The 21,144-nt window shown below is 34.0% G+C and overlaps 1 pseudogene; it reads left to right on the top strand.

Annotated features, from left to right (window-relative positions):
• Positions 1-1,290: 1,290 nt before the first annotated feature.
• Positions 1,291-15,299, top strand: LOC126709240 (potassium transporter 5-like; annotated as a pseudogene).
• Positions 15,300-21,144: the final 5,845 nt, after the last annotated feature.

The raw sequence follows: 21,144 nt of genomic DNA, 5'->3' as shown, positions 1-21,144 counted from the left end.
TGGCATATTGTAGCAAGTTGGTATAATTTTTTATATATAACAGTTCGGATGTTACATGTTTTTAAAGGTTTGGGTTGTAAAGTAGCACTTTACCAATGCTAATGCTCTATCCCTGACACTCAAATATTTATTTCGAAAGGATAAGAGTTAGGTACAATGCTTAGGTACTGTTCCTTAAATTCTCTCATTAAGATTTTGTCATGTGGATTTTTTCTCATGAGATGGAATTAAGTGTATATTTTAGTTAAGTAACCACATGATTGAATCCTAAAAGAAGAATATAAGGAACAACATTTAAGGTACTGTACCTAAGTTTTGTCTTATTTTAAAAACTACCCAAAATCCCCTAAAAACTATTATCCAGAGAACTGTTCTATTACCCAAGAGTCTAATAGATAATGTTTACATATCGGTTATTATTTATAGAATTTTTGAAAATAGTATCCATTTTAGAATCAGTATCATATTGCACAAATCTACATCATAACAATTTGCACACGATGAAGTTGATTCTCCAATTGTCTCATGCAACATGATATGTAGAGAGAATCAACATCATGCTAATAGATTTTCCTTGATAATTCACATGCAAATTTCCCATTTTTCCTTATTTTGACCATTTGTTTTAGGAGCTTTGGTGGGTCATGGGTGTTACCTAGGGATGACAATTTAAACCCATACCTGCGGGTACTTGCCTCACTCGTCATTAATGGACGGGTTTTATCTGTCTTGCATAACAAATGGGGCGAAAATAGGGGTTAACATTTTCTTCCACACTCGTCGTGTTTATATTTAAATAATTCAGAAAAAAATTTATAACTTTTTTTTTTATAAGACTCTGTTTTTAGCCTTCAAACTTTAAATTTATGATTTTTTTTTATATTGTATTATTGAATTTATACTTTTATGTTTTAATATTTACATTGTTTATATTTTTTTAATTGTTGTGTTGTATGTTTGAATTGTTTTTGTACTTCTTATTACTTGAATTGTTGTATTTTTATGCTTTGAGAAGGTTTTGTAATGTTAGAATATTTTTGAAAAATGTTTTATGAATTTTAATTTAACACATTGAAAATAAACTTTTAATAAATTATATATATAAATATTTAAGTGTAGCGGGATAGGTACCTGTTGGCACTTGCGGGACCCGCTAGAATGGGGCGGAAAAAAAACCCGCCCCAAAGAGGAAGTGGGGAATAGGAAACACACCCCAATGTTTGATTTGAATGATTCCGATGTTGGAAAATTTTGAACTTTACTTTGAAATGAATCAGTTCACTGTTTCTTCGTTCTTGTCATCCATATTGTATTTATAGAGAGAAGGAGGGGTGATACATTATAGAATATTGTGCTACTTATTCAATGAGCACTAGTACTAGTAGAATTCCTGGGGTTACAGAAATGACTAGTGAAGTAGCACTAAAAAATCCTGAACCAAGTATGGAGCAAGTTTCTGAAGAATTCAGTGGGAAGAGAATTTTACGTAGGTTCGATTCCTTGGACCATGAATCCTCCACTGTTCCCGGTCTTCATGGCCATGGCTCCAAGGTTTGCTTATATATTGCACTCTCACAAAACAAATTTCCCCTGCATAGTTACCAGCTCAAATAATTAAGTAAAAGTATTACTATTATTATAATCAACATCATCATCTAAGTGACTTTTTTTGTCGCGCCACAAACCCAAAAGGGTCTAAAGCATGAGAAAAGCATCTCAAAGGTACCTGAAGATTTGTTCCCTTTGGCAATTCAATCCAAATAAAATCATAACAAATACCAACATCAAGAATTATCCTAATAATTCTATTGAATATACTCTCATACAAAGTAAGTTAGAACTCTATGCAATAAATACAATAACTATTGGTTACAAAAGAATGGAGTTTTGAATAGATAATTACATAACATCAACTTGTCCCATTAGTGGAATTAAAGGCATAATCACTATTAGATACAAAATAATTGAGTCAAGCCTACTCTAAGTTATACATCATCAATTATCTTCATAACAAAAGTTAGTCTCCATCAGCAATTAGTCTAACTATTGCTAGCCACCAAAAAGCTGTCTAAAAAAGATAGATGCCTACTCTGAAAAAGTTTGTAAAATAATAGAACGAGACAGAGTCCAATAAGTAGCATAATTAATGGGAGTGAGGGAAATGCAAGTTTCATGATGATAACAATTCACAATTCATGTTTTAATTTGGGAATTTCCAAATAATTTCTACAAAACCATTTCCAAAAAGAATATGACAAGAATGAATAAAATGACATGGCACAAAGCTTTTCAAAATGCTCTTATGAAACTACATACTATAATTTGTGAGCAATAACAATACAATTCCAAACCCAAGGCCACATGACAATGCCGTCATAAAAACGAAACTCATCGCTCACACACAGCCAGAACTAAATATGCCGTCACAAAGATGGAACTCATTGCCGTCACAAAGACAGAACTAATATGCCGTCACAAAGACGGAACTCATCGCCATCACAAAGACGGAACTCAATAACCATTATAAAGATAGGTGCTAAGATACTAATGTTACACAGACTATAGTATCTAGCTAGGTAATCATCTAATCACATGTCACAGCTCATGGGTAGAACATAAAGATCTCACAAATTACCTTTAATTCAAAATACATAATTCACTTCCAAGTAGTTTCGTAAAATATTTGAATGCCCAAGATATTCACAAGGTTCTCAAAGCCTTCAACTCATTTCTTGTCAAAAATATTTTGTGTTAACTTCCCAAATAACATAGATCAAGATAAAGCATCTTTATATTTTTGTAGATAATGCAATAAATCCATAAAATTCATTCTTAAGAATTTAATCAAGATGCTAGTCTTTTCCATGCTAACAAATCATGCAATTCCCCATATGCAATAAGAATATGCACTTTCATATATATAGCCTGTTTGGTTCCACTTTTTGAGCCCAAAAAGGGCGTTTTCAAAAAAGCCACACCAACTTGCGCGTTTGGTAAGCTCAAAACGCAGCTTTTTTATAAAAGTTGCGTTTTGAACTTTTATAAGAACTGAGGACAAAACGCGGAAGATTTATGGACCCTCAGGGGTCCATAAATCAAAACGCGCTATGCGTGTTTACAATATTACCGTTGCAAAAACCAAAAAGACCGAAATACCCAGCTATTTCTCTCACGCCCCTCATCTCTCATCTGTCTCTTTTTTCTTCGTCTTCCTTTTCTTCTTCCTCTTCGTCTTCCTTTGCTTCTTCACCGGTCTACCCCCACAATCAACAAAACCCATTTCAACCTTTGATATTCCGAACACAGAATCAACAAAACCAAACCAAAAATAACTCAAAATCAACACAAAAACAACTTAAAATCAACTCAAATCCGGAAAACCCATCCCAAACCCAACTCAAAATCAACCCAAAATCCATAGAAAAAAAAAACCCAAAATCCCAAAATCCTTATGTTTCAATCATCTTCATCATCATCATCATCTTCGTCTCTGGAGTGTGAAAAAAAAAAGAATAAAGAAGGAAAGAAAAAATAAGGAAATAAAGAAAAAGGACCAAAAAAGAGATGCAGAGACTTCTTCTTCATCATCATCATCTTCATCTTCTTCATCATCATCATTAGCTTTTAAAGTGTCAAAAAAAAAAAAAAAAAAAAAGAGATGCAGAGACCTTGAGCCGGCTTGAGGGATGAGAGGGGTTTGAAGTGTGTGGAAGATTCTGGAGTGGAGTGGAGTGTGAAGTGGAAGGGAGAAATAAGGAAATAAAGAAAAAAAAAAAGTAGGGGCACGTGTGTGGAGGAAGTGGCAGGGAAAGAGAGGAAATAAGGAAATAAAGAAAAAAAAATGAAGGCTACGTGTGTGGTGGAGAAAAAAAGAGGGAAAAAAAAAAAAAAAGAAAGAAATATGGATAAAAAAATAAAATAAAATAAGGGAAACATAAAATAAAGAATAAGAAATTAAAATTGAGAAATACTGTTACAATATTTTCACAATAAATTTTAAGTGGTATGTTATTATTAGTTAATATTGGTGAGAAAAAAAAAAATTTGTTTAGAAATTGAAAAAAAATAATTATAATAGCACGTTCAAATTAAAATCAGTATAAATTATCACAATACTTTTACAATAAATCTTAAGTGGTAGGTTATTATTAGCTAATATTGTTGAGAAAAAAATAATTTCACAATATTGATTTAAGTATGAAATAAACTCTCTTATATACATTGTCCTTTTTGGTAATTTATCTTTCAAACTGCCACTTTTATAAGTGTTAGCCAAACACTCAGCTTTTTCAAAAAGCACTTTTTCATTATGCACTTTTTGAAAACTCCACTTTTTCATTATGCACTTTTTCAAAAAGCTGAACCAAACTCACCCATAATCATAAATAGTAGGGTCACAACACAACACTTTTTAGAAAAACATAGTTTCACTGTTAATTTTCCCAGAATGTGTTTAATCCAAAATAAATGTTTATGCAACATGGTTATTTTCTAAAAATCCCATTAAAAAATACTTACCTCGCAATCCGCAAAAGCTTAATTGTTCAAGGTCCAAATGAAATTAGCTAGAACTTAAACAATACCAAGCGAACCTATCAAAATAAGTATAAATTTTGAAATTGTATCTAGTTATCTATTAGAAATTCCTAACTAAGAAATTAATTAGGCAAGCCTAGTATTTAAACTCACAAATAATGTATTTCACTTCCAAAATTTCTCAACAATTTTGTTACAAGGCATTAACTCTATCTTATCATCATGTCATTCCAAGCTTCACCTTTACTATAAGAGATCCTAACACTTTATGAATTTCTCCCTCAATATACATGTCATTCTCAAGAGACCCACAAAACAACATCATATATAACAATACCCACCATTATAAACCCCAAATATAAATCCTCCATTAGCTCCAAATACACAATAAAAATTAGATTCATCAACTATTTCACATTAGAAAGTCAAACTCCCAAATCTTCACCACTTAGCTAACCATCATTGCAAAAATCATAAACCCACTCATCAAGCACATCCACTAAGACCAAAACCCATACATAAAAACACATAAATATCACTTTTAATGCTCATAAATTACATGGGTATTATTATTAAAGCTTAGATAAACATAACCTCAAGCAAAAGCATATAAACCCACAAAAAGATTAGAAATTTTACTTTAAATAGTAGAGGTGAGTGAGCCTTATCGTTTTCCTATGGAGTTTTCCGGTGATCTTGCTGGAAAAATGGTCGTGGAAGAGGTGAGGAGTGGTACCGGCGGGAGAATAAGGGAGTGTGAGTGTTTGTGAGGAAAATGGAGAGAAAAGAAGGATGTGAAGGACCCTTGGTTGACCAGGCAAATAAGGAGTTGGTAGAAAAAACATTGTATTTTTCAGTTCACAAAAATTGGTGATAACGTGAGATTCTTTAGAACTACTATCACATATAGTAAGGATATTAAGAAATCATTAATTACTTAATATCCTTACTTAATATCTTAAGTAATCACAAATTACTTCTCAAACCTAGTGACAATACTAGTTCCATAAAAGGGTGAATTTGGGTTAATCCACTCCCTCTCTTTAGGATTAAGAATTTTCAGAACATTGGTGATATTTGAAAAGAACAATGATGGTTGTGCTTTATTAGTCAAGACAACTATACATTTTAATTTAATTGGAAAAAAATGTAATATACTACATGTTTTGCCTTGCATGTCACTTATGTGTTACAAATAAGGAGATATTTGTGAGTGTGTGGTGTGTGGTGGGGAAAATGAGGGGTAGGTGGGTCAAGTCTGGCTCCTTAAAAATCTGAACCCTTTTTTGTTTATTTTTTTATTGGGCTGGGCTGTTACATTTTTGGACCTCATTTGTATTATTAATAGTTACCGAGTCAATTGCCTGATTTTTTTTGGGCTGCTTTAAGAGTTGAGGAGAATTTTTGGGTTCGAGTAGCTGTGAGCTATTGCATGGCTTGGAAACTAGGACAAAACAAAAATAATAGTTTCAGGTCTAAATTTGACTGATTGGTTATATTCTTTTTAATTTTTCAGGCTGTGGGGCGGTCAGTGATATTGCATCTAGCATTCCAGAGCATAGGAATTGTATATGGAGACATTGGTACTTCACCACTATATGTGTATGCAAGTACTATCACTAATGGCATCAAGCACAACGATGACATTTTGGGTGTTCTTTCTCTGATCTTTTATACCCTCACTTAAATCCCTCTGTTTAAGTACGTTTTCATTGTCTTACAAGCCAATGATAATGGCGAAGGTAAAATCTAAGAATCCCCCTTTTCTGTTTTTGGTTTTTTGTATGTATGTATATAATCATGCAAAGCAATTATTTATCTATGTCTCCCTAAAAACAGAACCTTATTGTGAGGTTACATTTTTTAGGAGGGACGTTTGCTTTGTACTCTCTTATATGCCGATATGCTAAGGTTGGTTTGATCCCAAATCAGCAAGCTGAGGACCAGGAGGTCTCTAATTTCCAGCTTGATGTACCAAGTAGTTGTCAGTGGATAGCGTCGGTGGTTAAGGCTAAGCTGGAAAACAGCCAGTTTGCCAAGTTCTTTCTATTGTTTGCTACAATGCTTGGTACTTCCATGGTGATTGGGGATGGTGTCCTCACTCCTTGCATGTCAGGTATGTTAATCTTCCATATGTTACGCTGCAACTCTTTAAATGCATAAAGTGTTTGAGGGTTAGAGAAGGTAGAGGTTCGAGCTATAAGATTAGAAATGTGTGATATATATGATGGTATCTGCGACTTAGGTTTTTTAGTAAGCTAGGTATTTTTTTCATATGGAAAAATTTTGAATTCCTATTCTTTCTAGCTAGTGAAGGAAAATATAGTGTGAGAAAATTTTTACAAATTGAAGACATGGTCACGATATTTAAGTAATAGTACTATTTGTTGGATAGGCTTGGGCTTATACCTCTCAGACTTCGTGTACTTTTCTCTTCCTAAAATTATGACGAAAAATAAAAGTCAACAAGAGATAATAAACAAGTTGCAGTGGATTTGACAAATAAAAATAAAGTTAAATTATGACTATGTTTTTACTTTCAATTGTGAAATTATGTATCAAATAGAAACTTGTTATTAAAAAAAAAAAAAAAAAAGTATCAAATAGAAACTTAGCGCCCATTTGGTTTAGAGGTGTTTCAGTTTTCATAACTCAATACTCAGTTTTCATAACTCAAATTCAAAACCCATAACTCTTAACTCAAACTCCACTATCACTCAAAAAATCCAACACTTTTGTTTGGTCACAAAACTTAGTCATGTATCTCAGTTTTTAACTTCACTTTTTGCCAAAATGATGGACTCACCCATTGACACTGCACAGAAGAATACGGTTGCAACCCGCGTCCCTTTTCTTTTTTGCTCTTCAAACCCAGCTTCACCGAAACCCAGCTCCACCACCACCAACGGCAAACCCAGAAATCCACAACCACAACCACCATTGCCAACAACCCTTAACACAACCACAACCTCCACCAAAAAATCCAAATGAATCAAAAATCCAAACCCACCAATAGCCCTCAACCAAAACCACAACCTCCACCAAAAAATCCAAGCCTCAAACCACCACAACCACAACAAAAAAACCCAACTCCAAATCCTTAGATCGGAGACCCAAACTCAGCCATTTCCACCATCACCGCTTGAAGAAAAAAAGAAGAAGAAGAAGCAGCTAAGAGAAGAAACCAGAGTGAAGAACAAAGAAAGAAAGAAAAGAAAAAAGAAAAGAGAGAAGAAACTAAGAGCAAAAACCCTCCTTGAAGAAGAAAAGAAACAAAAGGGAAAAAAGGAAAGAAAAAGAAAGAAGTAAAAGATCCGGCTTGGGCTCAGTCTGATCTCAAGGTTCACGTGTCATGAGGTCGGCGAAGCTTCCGATCTCGAGGTTTGCGTGTCTCATGATCCGGCCTGGGCTCAGTCCGACGTCGTTTCTCGAATCCCTTATCGCCAGCGAAACTTCCAATCTCTGGTCTTGCTCTCTCTCTGATGCCACAAAAAAAAGAGAAGGAGAGCTTAAGGTCAGTGAGAAGATAGAGCTCTGGGTAAAAGAAAAAAAATGAAGGAGAAGTGACAAAGAAGAACGGGTTGGAGAGAGATCAAGTAGTGATGGGACAATACAGAAGTTGTGGGCTCCACGAGGTCTACCATTTTATGGAATTGCCACTAAGTTTGGGTTTGAGAAACAGAAAACAACATTTTCTTGTTTCTGGTTTTCATCACTCACGCAACCCAAATTGAGTTTGAGTGATGAAAATAGGGAGAGGAAATCAAGCCAAACACTCAGTTCTCAATGGGTCCCAATCAATTCTCAGTTTGAGTGATGAGAACTGAGTCATATGACTCAAAACAGGGCTAATCCAAACATTCCTTAGTATGTTGAAGGATTTCTATTTGGGAGGCTTAGCCATACTTCCGTTATTGTCATTGTTGCCAATTTCTTAGAAAGTGAATAAGCAGAGTTTTGTAATTTAGTAGCTCATTACTTTGTATGACTTTTTGACTTACAAATTGCAATTTTAATCTTTTTTTCCAATTTATTGGTAGTTTTACCTATCGTGGGAGGGATCAAGAAAGCTACAACTGAAATCACAGAAGGTACCCCACAATCAATAATGTTTACTCTGTTATTTTTTTCCTCCCTTGTTACAAGTTGTTGCGGGCGTTTTTTTTTTTTGCGCGTAGCCACGTGCCTTTGGAGGTGTGACTTTGCTAGGCTTGGATTTGTTTTGGGGAGGTCAACCCGGAACTCTGACATTGGGCCACATAGACTAATGGCTATCGATGTATTTTTAAGCCTACAAAATAGATAAAACCCAAAGTCTTAGAATCATGATAATGGTTGAAATAAATAAATAATATGCTTAGCATAATAGCTTTGATTAAATGGTGAGTTGATACGTTGTTATTATGTATATTGAGTGATGTCTAAGTAATATATGTCCATTGGTGGTATATCAATTTATTAATATGTATGTTTATTATTAGTGAGACCATGTTTATTAAATAGTGAGATAATTGTAAAATGATAATGAGTTAACATATACTCAATAATGTAATTTCAAAGATGGAGAAAATATTGACTTATCTTCTGACTCCAATCGTGTAGCATCACTTTGTTCTTCATGTGATTTGTGGCTCCAGCCGTATAATGTTGGTGAGCTTCATGGTTTGTGGCTCTAGCCTTATAGTGTTAATGAGCTAATAAGATTTTAGCAATATAATGACATTAGTTGAGTGGTATAATAATAATGAACAAAATATACTTGATAATATAAGTTTGAAGGTAAAATATAATGACTTATCTTCATAGTTTGGGGCTTCAGTTGTAACATCAATGGACTTAGCATTTCAGCAACCTTCAGACTTTGCAGCTCCAGCCGTACAACACCAGTGGACTTAACATTTCAGCATCATGGTGAAGTGAATCCGTTCATGGTGACTACATGTTTAAAGGGGAAAAATGGGTGCAATTGGAGGGAGAGAGAGTATGTCCAGCCGTGTGCATAGGTTGGTTAAGTTTATCCCCTTTCATCATACACTTAAATGACTTTCCCCATGTAATACTCTTTTAGTTTTTAGTCAAATATGAGTGATATTGCCTTCCATAAGAAGGGCTTTTGATTTTATAAGTTTTTGCCTTTCATAAAAAAGGACTTTTAGTAATAAGTTCTTGGAAGAGTGTTTGATATGTTTTAAGATGTGTGGAGATGATAATGAATATGTATATATTGTGAGATATGGTATTTGTAATATGTATGAGAATTATATGTAGATACTTTGTTGGACATGGATCTTGTATATGTATAATTTGTGAGACATGGAGCTTAGAGATATATGAGAAGTATGTATGGGTATTTTGTGAGGAATGTGTTTTGTAAAATAAATGGAAGTATGAGATAGATAAATGAAGGTTAAATGTAGTAAAGGTTGCTGTTAAGATTGTTTTTTGTATTATGACATTGGTTATGTTGCTTTCTAAGAAGGGGGATTTTGTATGAGAAAAAAAGAATGAGATGGAGATGTGTTTTGGGTAGCAAAAATGATGAAGTTTTAGAATAACGGAGTGTGGGAAAGATGAGTAATGGATAATGGTATGTTGTAACACGTGTGTTGTGTTGTTATCTATGAAGAGAGGTTTTGTAAGAGGGATGAAGAAAGATATGAAGATCTTTTAGAGATATGACAGCAAGATGAATGGAGTTTCAGAATATTGAAGATGAGAGAGGGCTAGTGTGTAATGGTGTACTCTAAGAAGAGATATTTTTGTAAGGGAGATGGAGAAGTGTAAAAATGTGTATTTTGTAGCAAAATGAGTGAAGTTTCTGCATAAGAGGGTGAGATGGATCCGAGAGGGCAGAGATCAGAGAGGGAGATCAGAGAGAGGGTAGAGATTAGAGAGGGAGATTAGAGAGAGGGTCCAGAGAGAGAGCTCAGAGAGAGAGCTCCTTGGTGTGTGGCTTGGTCCTCTTTTTATAGAGCCAAGCTATGTAACTAGATCAGAACTAGTTGAAGGGAAACTTAGCAAATCAGGAAAAAAAACTTTGACAAAGTAAGTGCTCTTTTGTTTTTTGGCCAAAAGAAGAAAGTTTGAGACTTAATGGCTGAAGTTATAGTTATAACAGCTGTCAATCACTGCTGTTACAGTTGGATGATGTCATCCAAATGACATCATTTGCTTGGAGGAAAGTATATGGCATTAAATTCATGATTTGACTAAAGATGGTGAGATTAGTTTTATGAGATTTTTCTGGTACCACAGCTGGAGCTACTGCAGAATGTGCTGGAACTGTTTCAGCTTCTACAGAAGGTGTTTCTTTGTAGCAAAATGAGTGAAGTTTCTGCATAAGAGGGTGAGATGGATCAGAGAGGGCAGAGATTAGAGAGAGGGTAGAGATCAAAGAGGGAGATCAGAGAGAGGGTCCAGAGAGAGCTCAGAGAGAGAGCTCCTTGTTGTGTGGCTTGGTCCTCTTTTTATAGAGCCAAGCTATGTAACTAGATTAGAACTAGTTGAAGGGAAACTTAGCAAATCAGGAAAAAAACTTTGACAAAGTAAGTGGCCTTTTGTTTTTTGGCCAAAAGAAGAAAGTTTGAGATTTAATGGCTAAAGTTATAGCTGTAACAGCTGTCAATCACAGCTGTTACAGTTGGATGATGTCATCCAAATGACATCATTTGGTTGGAGGAAAGTATATGGCATTAAATTCATGATTTGACTAAAGATGATGAGATAAGTTTTATGAGATTTTTTTGATACCACAGCTGGTGCTACTGTAGAATGTGCTGGAACTGTTTCAGCTTTTGCAGAAGGTGTTTTTGCTTCTGCTGGAGCTGTTTGCAGCTTAGCTGGAGCTGTTATAGCTTCTGCAGAAGTTGTTGCAGCTTCCGCTGGAGCCGTTTTTGGTGTTTTCGGCTAAGTTTTCTTTTTTCGAAAATATATTTGATGAAGTTTTAGAGATGTAATCATGGTCTTTTTGTATCTTAACCAAATCTTAGAGAGTAAGGAGAGCATTTTAATGCTAGATATGAGATATTAATATATATTTAGCCATGTGCTTGGAATTGATTTAGATGATAATAATATAATTGATATGAAATACTTATATTATATGATGAACATTAATTTTTATATAAAGAGCATGGACAGTTTTATCATTTTAAGTGTTATGTGATATGAGAGGCTTACCCAAATGTTACCTATTACACACTGACCCGTTAGAGTTCAGGGAATTGGGGAACACACACCAAGCAACATGCTTTCCTTTATCAACTTTGAACCATTGGAATTTTACTGAACATACTTCTTGGCCCTCCAAACCACGACTCCCAAAATTCCCTCGATGAGACTCATGAGCTTGGATCATGAGCCAAAAAATAAGATGATGTGCTATGAGCTTGAACCATGAGCTTTGACGCCATTTTGTCTAAATATGGGCTCTTTTGGGCTTTGGAAGAGATTTTCCCAAAATCCATGATAGTGTTGATGTGGTGCGGGTCTCCAATGAAATGAAGCTATGTGGTGTGAAAAATTTGTCCTCAACACAAGTTATTTATATTACTTTTTTTTTGGTCCTATACAGATATGATTTTTTTTATTTCAATTGCTATCTTGATCTTCTTGTTCATGGTTCAAAAGAATTGACAATGTGGGCTATAGTTTTGCTCTCATAATTTGTTTTTGGTTCGCATTAATCAGGGGTATTGGCCTTTTCAATTTCATCAAAATTGATCCAACAGTAATCAAAGCTTTAAATCCACAATACATTATTCAATATTTCCAGAGGAACAATAAAGAAGCTTGGGTTGCTCTTGGTGGCATTGTCCTTGCCATAATAGGTAAGTGTTTCATTCCCCATTCATATGAGATCTTATTTGATTGTGTACTAAAAGTCTAAAACCTACAAAAGTAAGTTTGTATCTAAAAAAAAAAAAAAAAAAAGACTTTAAAAAACTATACATGATTAAATAAGCTAAAAGAGTAGAAGCTAATTTTCAGTATATACAAATTATTTTTTGAACTGAAATCATGTCTTGAAGTCTTAGTTTCAATTCAAAAATTGAAGAACCAAAGAATGTCTAACAAATTAGGAGAATTGTAAAAGGTTTAAATTTGAATTGAAATTACAACTTTAAGACATGATTTCAATTCAAAAAGAGAATTGTGTGTACTTCATGTGTAATAGGGCCATGTATAATAAACAGTGCCCTAGAGTAAAACTAAAAATTTAATATAAAATCACCTTTACTTGGAATTATGTGAAGATTTTGTTAATGAAGTATAATTATAATAATTTGTAGGAACAGAAGCTCTATTTGTTGATGTTGGGCACTTCATAGTTAGGTCCATTCAATTAAGTATGTGCTCAGTGATCTACCCGGCTCTCATATTGGCATATAGTGGACAAGTAGCCTTCCTTCGCAAGCACAATGATCTTGTCAAAGAAACTTTCTTTAAGTCCATACTAGGTAGAAAAAGAGTGTTTTTGCCTTAAATTTTCTCATGAATGCTTTGGTTCATGTATATGTCCATAATGTCTATTGTTCAATATTTATATAAAATGTATGATTTACTAGATAATTGAGTTGGCTATTTGTGATGCAGAACCTTTGTACTGACCAATGTTTGTGGTGGCCATATTGGCATCAATAGTAGCTAGTCAAGCCATGATTTTAGGGACTATCTCTATAGTCCAACAATCTCTCTCACTAGGGTGTTTCCCTCGAGTGAAAATTGTGCATACATCAACTAAGTATGAAGGACAAGTTTACATACCATAAGTCAATTACCTTCTTATGTTGGCTTGTATAAGTGTCACTTTGGCTTTCAAGAACACCGAAAAGATTGGCAATGCATATGGTAATCCATCTCCCACATATCAATTTGAATCTTATCAATAGTAGCTAGACTTGGTTGTTGTTGTTTTATTGATTTGAATTTTCTGTCCACATGTTTGGTGGGTGAATTTGGCTATTCAATAAAGAATAAACATAGAAGCAAATGAATACACTACAAGGAAAAAGGTCTGTTACAACGGAAAAAATCGTTGCAATAACTACAAAGTTGTTATTGCAACGTTGAAAAAGTTATTGCAACGTTGAAAAAGTTATTGCGAGTCGTTGTAATAAATTTCGAGGCAATAAGTCTACGCAACACAAAGATTTCATTGCAATAAATTCTATATATTGCAACAAACAGGTTGATGCAATAACTTCTTTATTGCAATAAATAACTTTGTAGCAATAATTTACTGCTTCAAATGTTTTGTTGTAATATATGAAAAATGTTGTAGCTTATTACAACAAACAGCCTCATTGCAATAGGTTGAGTTATTTTATTTTATTATTAATTTTTCTATTACCCTGTCTTGCAATATACATATTATAAGACAATATAAACATTATATTGAAGAATTAAAATAACAAATTAAAGATACAAATTAAAAAAAAAAATGCAAAAATCAAAGTACTCCATCAAATTAACATGTCCAAAAACACAAATATAAACATAATATGTTGAGTTTACGTTCAAACACATGAAACAAGTCTTTTTTCACCTATTACAACAATATATTTTGATGTGAAATAAATGGTTGCTTATTGCAGCAACATATTTCAAAATAAAATAAGGTTTAGTTATTGCAACAGCATATTTAGATGTAACAAGGTAATTCTTGCAACAATCTTAATTGATGAAATAAATTTAAGTTACTATTACAACAAAAAACAACCCATAGATGCAATAGTATATATATTACCCCAATTATTTTTGTTGTTGCAATATTACTTGTTGTAATGTTAACTTTCTTTGCATGCAGGGATAGCAATGGTATTTGTTCTGACTCTTACATTAGCTTTCCTAGTGCTAATCATGATCATGATATGGAAATCTCACATACTTTTAGTTATCTCCTATGTTCTTATCATTAGTAGTGTGGAGCTTTTCTATTTAAGCCCAGTCTTCTATAAGTTTACTTAAGGAGTATATGTTCTCCTGGCCTTTGCTGCAGTACTAATGACCATAATGTATATTTGGAATAATGTGCACAGAAGAAAGTACTTTTATGAGCTTGACCACAAAGTCTCTTTAGGGAAGCTTAAGGACATAGATGCAGACACAAATTTATGTCGAATGCCTGGGTTGGCCTTGTTCTACTCAGAGCTTGTTCAAGGCATCCCACCCATTTTCAAGCACTATGTGGTAAATGTTCTTGCATTGCATTCAGTCCTTGTCTTCGTCACCATCAAGTCACTACCTATTAGCAAGGTTCCAATTGAAGAGTGTTTCCTATTCCGTCGAGTGGAGCCTAAAGATGAAAATGCGTTTTGATGTGTTGTGTGGTATGGAACACAGATCCATGTTTTGAGGAAGAGCCTTTTGAGAATATGTTAGTTGAAAGATTGAAGGAGTATATTATAAACAATTTTTGGTTCTCTCAAAGTAAACTAAATAGTGGTGAAAATGATGGTGAACTAGATGTTGGGTTTGCTAATGGAGAGGATGCAAATAATTATGTAAAGGATGTTGATGAAGAGAAGCTGCAAGAGTTGTTAGAGAGTGAGATTGAGGCTTTCAACCAAGCATTGCGTGCTGGTATTGTTCACTTGATTGGTGAGAATGAAGTGGTTGCAGGCAAAGGAGCAGGTATAAGAAAGAGATTTTTGATAGACTATGCTTTCAATTTCTTGAAGAAAAATTTGAGACAAACTGAAAATGTATTTGACATTCCTCACAAGCACATGCTAAAAGTGGGCATGACTTATGAGCTTTAGAGCATGTTATGAAAAAGGTGTAGGTGCATAAGCAAGATAAGGTCTCTATGTCAATATATATGCCTTTTCTTGAATTAGTATAGATTTATTCATATTGTGACTGAAACGTTGGCTATGAAGTTTCCATTTTCCATTGATATGTAGTAAATCCCCTGCCCCATCCTATAATCGCAGGGGATTGTGCAAATCTTGCAAAGTGTGGAATTTAAATTAAATGTATGTAATGGTAATAGAAAGGTCCCTTTTTATATCTATTTTGTAGTCACATATTATTTGGTTCTACATTAGTTTCACTTAATTCTACTTTGGAATGCAACCCTCATTCTAGACTTGGTTTTCTGCAGCTATAACCAATATTAAAGAGATTGAAAAAGTAACATCCTTTTAGAAACAAAAGGAAATAGTAAAAAGAAAAGAAAAGAAGACATTGTGTTACTATAAGGTTTATGGTTTTTGACGACTGCACATCCCCAACTAAGATTGGATTGTTGTGTATCTCTAAGAGAGAGAGAGAGAGAGAGAGAGAGAGAGATGTGTGCATATAATATGACAAGTACAACTCAATTACAATAGCCATCATCCAATTTTCACGCTACTAAATTTTTGGAGTCCTTCAGTAAAAGTCAAGACTACTAAAAATGTTTTTAAGCCAATTTATTCTTGAATTTTACTAAGGATTGATTTGTACTAATTAAACAGGGCAAACTTTTTTGAGATCCAAATTATGGTCAATAGATGTCAAAACACGTGTTTTGTGAAAAATGCTTTAAAATGGCGAACTTAACTAATTTTAGGCTAAATCTAGAGTGGACCAAGTTTAACTACGTTTTAACTAAAAATTCAACTGTATTGCAAGGGCACAAAATTTACCTTAGTGTTGCAATGAGCAACAACAATCTATTCTTTTTACTTCACCAAGAGAAGAAAGAGTCACCAAAAAGAAAGCAACACCTTGTACTTTGTCTGTCTTTGTCTTTTTAAATAATAAAAAAGAAGAAGACAAAGACAGGTGGAGTCAAGATTTTCAATTATGAGCGTCTTTCTATCAAATTTTTAATGTCAAAGAAATTACTAGAATGATTACCAATCCTAAATAAGTATTATTAATGAGAAGTAATTAACCAGAGGAATAGCAATTCAACCAAACAATATGATATCATATTGAGAATTTCTAAATTCTAACATTCAAATGGGCCTAATGTATAGTAATAATGATTACTAAACTAATACCATTTATCCCAAAAAAGTTACAAAGTGATGTTTGTTCACTTGTTGTTGGCTTTGTTTTTGACTTTTTTTTTTTTTTTTTTAAAATTTTTTAATGAAGTTTCATCCTTATTCAAAAAAAAAAAAAAAAAAAAAAAAAAAAGAAAAAGAAAAAAAGTGTAATTAGAGGTTGCAATATATGACGCACATTTTTGGGCTAAATCTTAAGGGTCATTATTTTAATAACCCAAACCCATTGGGCCCAACTAGAAAAAATGACACCACATGCCTTGAGCCCAAATAAATATCAAATTTTAGCCTATGGATGGAATATCAATAGAGGTTTTGTAGTTGGATAAGATTTTGGCCTTGGATTTGACAAAATTTTGGCATAGCTTCTGTAGTTGGAATTTGGAAATGACTAAATTTTAGCAAAGCTTCCACTATCATACCAAAATTCTCCCAAAAATGGCTCACATTCTAAGGGCATTTGCATCAAATTTGTAACAAAATACCTATTTTACCCTCTAATAAAAGACAACTTTATCTATTTTTACTAACTCATTCAATTATACACCACAATTCTTATTTTTACATACATCCTAGTAAAATAATATAAACTAATCTTCTCTCTCTTTCTTTTCTTCCTCTCTATCTCTCTGTCTCCATTGTGAGAATAAAAAGTATTATTTAATTTTTAGCAACTTGCTATAGTAAGTTGGCATATTGTAGCAATTTGGTATAATTTTCTACATATGACAACCTAGATGTTACATGTTTTTAAGGGTTTGAGTTGTAAAATAGCAATTTACCAATGCTAATGCTCTATCACTGACACTCAAATATTTATTTTGAAAGGGCAAGATTTAGATACAATGTTTAGGTGTTGTTCCTTAGATTCCTCCAATAAGATTTTGCCATGTAGATTTTTTTCTCATGAGATAGAAGTGTATTTTTTTAGTTAAGTAGTCACATGGCTGAATCTTAAAAGGAGAATGTAAGTAATAGCATCTATCTAAATTTTGTCATATTTTGAAAACTACCCAAAACCCCCTTAAAAATTATTACCCAGAGAACTATTCTATTACCCATGAGTCTAAGAGATAATGTTGACATGTGGGTTATTATTTATAGAATTTTTGAAAATAGGATCCATGTTAGAATCAGCATCATATTGCACAAATCTACGTCATCATGATTTGCACACGATGAAGCTGATTCTCCAATTGTCTCATGCAACCTGATATGTCGAGAGAATCAACATCATGCTAATAGATTTTCCTTGGTAATTCACATGCAAATTTCTCGTTTTTCCTTATTTTGACCACAAGTTTTAGGAGCTTTGGTGGGGCAGTGTGTTACCTAGAGATGACAATTTAAACTTGCACCCGCAAGTACTTGTCTCACTCATTATTAATGGATGGGTTTTATCCGTCCTGCATAACAAATGGGGCGGGGATGAAGGTTAACATTTTCTCCCGCACCCACCACGTTTATATTGAAATAATTAAAAAAATATTTTTATAACTTTTTAAATAAGACATACATATGTATTTTTAGCCTTTTAATTTTAAATTTATGATATTTTTTATATTGTATGATGATGATGATGATGCTACTTCTTCTGATGATAAGGATGATGGAGATGCTAGCTCTTCCAGTGCTGACGACATGTCTACTTGACACTCTTACCCTTTGTCACTCGTGACAAATAGGGGGAGTAGTTTTGGTTATGAGAGTAGTCATAGTTAGGGGGAGGGTTAGTATAGGAGATTTTTGTTAGAGGGAGAGTGCACATTGAGAGATGTAGTGAGGACTTGATTTATTTCTTTTCTTTTCTTTCTATTTGAGATACATTATTCTTGTACATGGGTCTTGTGACCGTTATTGAAATACATTGTTCTTATTTTTCCTTATATAGTGATGTATGTTTTTCTTTTCACCTATCTCTCCATGTGTTGTTTCTTTTCTTTCTTTATACACTTGTTTCTTATATTATGTATGGAATCTATTATTTCTGTTTCACACTAAGATGTTGTGATGAGTTTTGTTTAAAGTGTTTGAAAAATACATGTTGTCAAAGTCTTTCTTACCATAGACTTTCTTCTTGCAAAATTTTTCAAGAGTTTGTGTTAGGATAGATTTTATTGTACTCAACAAGTGAATATGAGTTGAGTGATTTATGACTTCTCTCATATCTCATTTGTTAGTTGTGGTTTTGTCATGGATTGCCAAAGGGGGAGATTGTTAGGACATATGTGATTCACTTGTTAGAAATATATGTCACTATTTTATGTAATTGGCTAATCCTTTAACAAAACACACTTTACTTGTATTTGGGTAGATCTAGGATGTGTTTAATACTTCAAGAAACCTTGTTTTAAGTTCAAGTGTGAAAACCATGCAAGTTTGTCCAAGATTCAAGTGAGAAAAGGGTTGTTTGTTAAAGCTCGATAGCTGGCTCGACAGCTAGCATCTATCGAGCTTTAAAGAGCTATTCCAGCTCGTGGCTCGACAGTAGCTCCACAAATAGGGTATCTGTTGAGGTTTATGAAATTCAGTTTTTCAGGACTGTTTTTCATTCAATTCGTGATTGTATGTTTGAGCTTTCTTTTCTCACAACCCTAGACTTATAAAAGGATTATTTTTAGGGCCGTCAAAGGTGACACAGGTTGCACAAGTGTTGAGCAAAGTTTGTTCAAGGAAATTGTGATCGGAGACAGAATTTGCCCTAGTTCGTCTTTCTTGTGAAGAAGCTACTGTGTTTGTGCACTGTAGGGTTTTGTAACCAAGGAACTTCTTGATCTTCATCGTGTGATGAGCTGAAGAACTTTGCAGCCAACAACCTTCTCTAGTTGGTGATTGAAGTCGCGTATTGGGATCTGTGCAATTGGTTAGTCACGTACTCGGAGCCGTGCATTACAAGGAGAGATTTTCACTACAGAACATGTCTAATTAGGTATTGGGGTAAGGGTTCAACTGTAGGTTGGTATAAGGTACTGAGATTCCTTTACTTGTAACTCCTTGTTTTGATAATAGTGGATTCTTGGGAGTGGTGACTTTAAAATCACCCAGTAGAGTTTTTGCCGTGTTGGTTTTCCCCATTCATAAACAAATCACCGTGTCAATTTATTTTCCGCTGCATACTTAGTTTAATTGGTGATTTGTTTGTGCTGCCACTACATTACATGTTAATCTGATTAATTAATAAACTTGGCTAATTAATCAATTAATTTATCATAAGGGGTTAATACAATCTTAGTCTATCAAGTGGTATCAGAGCAGACACACTTTGATTCAGGTTAAGCTTTGCTGTGTGATCCATTGACTCCTGTTGTCATGGTTGCAACTAGTTGGAAGAGATCTTTGTTTTCAAATATATCTTGTTTTTCTAATCTCTGCTTGTTTGAGTGTATTAGAAAATACAAGTCTAAAAGTTGTTTGAATTCTATTATGATGACTATTGGAAAAGATTTTAGGTTGACCAAGAAGAAAGTAGACTGTCTCAGATAAAATGTGTAAAGGAGTTCGTCTGAGAAGAGTGAAAATAAAAGGTTTAGCTCGAAAAAGGCAAATGAGAGAAAGCACCATTTCTATTGATCTGTCATCTAAGCACGAAGTGTGTTTTGTGATGAAGTCTGCATTTAAGGTTATGGACATGTGTTTGTGGTACCTTGACAGCAATTGCTTAAAACACATGACTGGAGATAGATCTTTCTTCAAGGTTTTCGAGTTTAAGAAAGGTGACAATGTCACTTTTGGTGATGGAAGCAAATCACAGATTAAAGGAAAGGGAATCATTTCTCTACCTAGATTGCCGAACATTGCAAATGTTCTATATGTAGAAGGTCTGAGAGTGAACCTGTTGAGCATAAGTTAGATATGTAATCAAGACTTCACGATGCTATTCTCAAAGGGAAAGTGTCTTGTCATGGATGAGTTTGGAAAGAAACTCATAAGTGGTGTTCGCACTCTAGACAACTGTTATAGATTAGTGCCTGATGTTGATATTGTGTGCAATAGCATTCGTTTACCAAATGAAGATCTATGGCACCAACAGATAGGACATGCTAGTTACAAGCATCTCTCTATTGTATCTAAAGCATGAATCAGTCTTGGGGACACCAAAGCTTAGTAGAGTGAGCAATGTGGTGTGTGGATGATGTCAGTTTGGGAAACAAACGAAAGCTAAACATTTGGGCACTCAGACATCTACCACATCTAGACTCTTGGAGCTTTTACATCTGGATCTTATGGGTCCAACTAGAACCAAGTCTCTTGGAGGTAAGAGATACATCATGGTTGTGGTAGGCGACTTCACTAGGTACATTTGGGTTATCCTCCTATGATCCAAGTGGATGCTCCTGAGCACATTAAAGCCTTGTGCACAAGATTGCAGAATGAAAAGAACTTGAAAATTGATCGAATTTAAAGTGATCATAGTAAAGAATTTGAGAACTCATATATGGAGTCCTTTTGCACAAGATCAGGTTTATCTCAAGAATTCTCTGCTCCTATTACTCCTCAGTAGAATGTTGTAGTAGAAAGAAAGAACATGGTTATTTAGGAGATGGCTAGAGCCATGTTACACAATAAGGGTATGGCTAGAAACTTGTGGGGAGAAGCCATTAACACTACA

This window comes from Quercus robur, chromosome 12 (assembly GCF_932294415.1).
Source record: "Quercus robur chromosome 12, dhQueRobu3.1, whole genome shotgun sequence".
In the NCBI taxonomy this organism is placed as follows: Eukaryota; Viridiplantae; Streptophyta; class Magnoliopsida; order Fagales; family Fagaceae; genus Quercus; species Quercus robur.
Note: the sequence above shows the minus strand (reverse complement) of the source record. Positions and strands in the feature narration are given on the sequence as shown.